Source organism: Apium graveolens, chromosome 10 (assembly GCF_009905375.1).
Source record: "Apium graveolens cultivar Ventura chromosome 10, ASM990537v1, whole genome shotgun sequence".
Lineage (NCBI taxonomy): Eukaryota > Viridiplantae > Streptophyta > Magnoliopsida > Apiales > Apiaceae > Apium > Apium graveolens.
The window spans coordinates 183,653,167-183,655,905 of record NC_133656.1 but is presented as its reverse complement, the minus strand read 5'-3'; positions in this window follow the sequence as shown (position 1 = coordinate 183,655,905).

Sequence of the window (2,739 nt, the reverse complement as noted above, 5' to 3'; positions counted from 1 at the left end):
TGATATTAAATTCTGATCGTTTACTTGGCTTATTTGTGGTTACAATTTGAAAAAGTCTCCTTTTCAATCAGATTATGTTTGGGTGGAATATTAACAGTCAATCTAATTAGGGTTAGTAGAACACGTACATGCACGGTATTTTTTTTACTTGTTTGTTGTGCGCATTAAACCCTGTTTTACTTTTCCAATGACTGTTTTTCTTCTTCCAAGTCTAGGGAGACGAGGTAGAATTATTTCTACCTGTCAGCATTAAATTTCCTTGCGTCTCCTGGCATTCTCTTGCCTATATAAACCAACACTTCACATCAGCCTACACATCATTTCTTTTCTCACATACTCACTCTCCTTTCCTTCATACCAACACAAACATGGTCAACTACAATATGTTTTTGAACTATGAGACCTTCAACATGGAGCTGAGCTGTGAGGCATGGCAGCAAGAATGTCACATAACTGTCATTCCTGATGAGATTTGGGACTCGGTTCCCCAGGAGGTTCTCACACACCTCCTGTTCTTTTACATGGACTACCATCGCCATCTGGAGCGATTGGAAGAAGAAAGGCTGGAAGCACTCCGCCAACAAGAGCGAATCATTCGACTCGCTATTCTTTTCATAGAGAGTCGGAAGAAGAAATAATTTATTTTCTTCTTCCTGTTTTTCTTCATCGTCAGCTTTGTCCGGCTTCTTAGCCATGGACAAAAGTTGTTGATATTAGGTTTAGAAACTTAGGACAGTCTTGTAATGCTCTGATGTAATTTAAATTTCATGAATGTATTCTCTTAATATATTAATTGAATTTCTGATTTTTGCAAGATTTTGTCTCTGAGATGTTTGTAATTTAACTGCACTGTTAAATCCTGATATATCCATGTTCTGATGATCATTTTAATCATTGATTTAAATTAAGTTCTGATTTTAAAATATCAGTACTTGTTTACTTGATCTATTTTGGTCATTCTCACACTTGAAATTTATTTTCAGAATATTGGCTTTGCAGTGAAAATAATTGAATAAGTGGGAACAATTTAAATTTTGAATTAAAACTGACTTACCTCAATTAATGGGATTACCGGGTAAGTGGAACGGTTTTTCCTTGAAAAACTGCATGTGATAAGTAATGATTACTGTTTTCCCGTGCCCATTAACTATTCATTATTGCTGCATGTCTGACAGGTGTCCAACGGTTATATTTTTTTAACCATGTATAAGTAAGAGAGAGAGAAGATTATACAATCTTTTATTTACTTTTACACTTTATCTCTCTTTCTTCACTTTTACTATCTCTCATCTCCTGAAGTTGTTTTTCATATAGACATTTTATCAAACACCTTACAGGCACTCTCAATTTTCAATTTTTCTCATGGCACCTAAGGATTTGATCATTGATGGAGCTAAGTTCGTTCCAAATAACTATGCTGCAATTCTCAATCATGATAAAGCTCCGTCTCAGTTGCATTTTGTGCAAGATCTTCTTGCACACAGTGAAATTGGGTATGCATTGACCCAACCTTCAGTCTTTTCAAGCCAACAAGTTTTGACGTTTTGGCGGACTGGGCATTTTGATAATGGTGGTGCAACTTGTACTCCCAGTATTGTTTTTGAAGTGGATGATTCTGAACATGTGGTAACTCCTGGTACAATTCGTAAGGCCTTACATTTACCAGAAGGCTGTATTTTTTCAACACCGGAGGAATCAGCTCTACAAGAGTTAATGGACAGTTTGGGGTATGAAAGGAGTTTGGCTAAGCTTGGACAATTGAAACGGGCACATATAAGAAAGGAATGGAGCTTCTTCTTCGACTGCATTACTAAAACTTTCAGGAATAAGTGTTCCAACTTTGATGTCATTCCAATAATGAGTCAGCACATCGGGTATGCTATTATTAACCAAACTCATTTTAATTTTGCAAGTGCTGTGATAGGTTTTATTGGGGATAGGATGACAGAGGATAGGAATGTTGTCTACTTTACAAGATTCTGTCAGCTTATATATAATTTATATTGTGCTGATGAATCCCAACCTACTACTGACTTATATCCGCCTTTTAAACTTGCAAAATGAGCCTTTAATGACTTGGTAAATGCTGACCTTAAAAAACGGTGGTTAGACCTTTACATATTCCTCAGTCTGTAAAACAGATCTTGGTAAATGCTGATCCTGAAACCTATAGATCTGTTTATCCTGATGTACAACCCACCACCACATCCCAAACACCACAGCAACCATCAGAACATACCACTCATACATCTATACCTCAACCCTCCCTCAGAACATATCTCAAATCATATCTCACACCTTCACAGACAGCTCAACCTTCATCTTCAGCACCTACTGTGAAGCCTTTATCTTCCAAGCCCAAGAGGACAAAGACTGTTCCTCAAACACCACATAAGAGAAGGAGGATTGTTCTGAGAGATGAGTCTGATAGTGAGGAACAGGTTTCTGCATCAGAACCTGTTGTTACAGAAGCTGAGAAGGTTCCTTCTCAGAAGGATTCTGGAATTGGGGGATCTAAGCTTCTCAAAAGGCTTAGAAGAATGACTTCTGATGAACCTCCCAAGGAATCCTAACCTTCAAAGAGATACAAGAAACAGAGAGCTAAAAGGCCAGCTTCAGATGATGAGGAAACATCAGCTAAGGAAGGAGATCAGAAATCTCTGATCTCACAAGAACCAGAATTTGCTGAATCTATTGCATCTTCTTCTCCATTGACCCCAACTCAGAAAGCTGCTACAG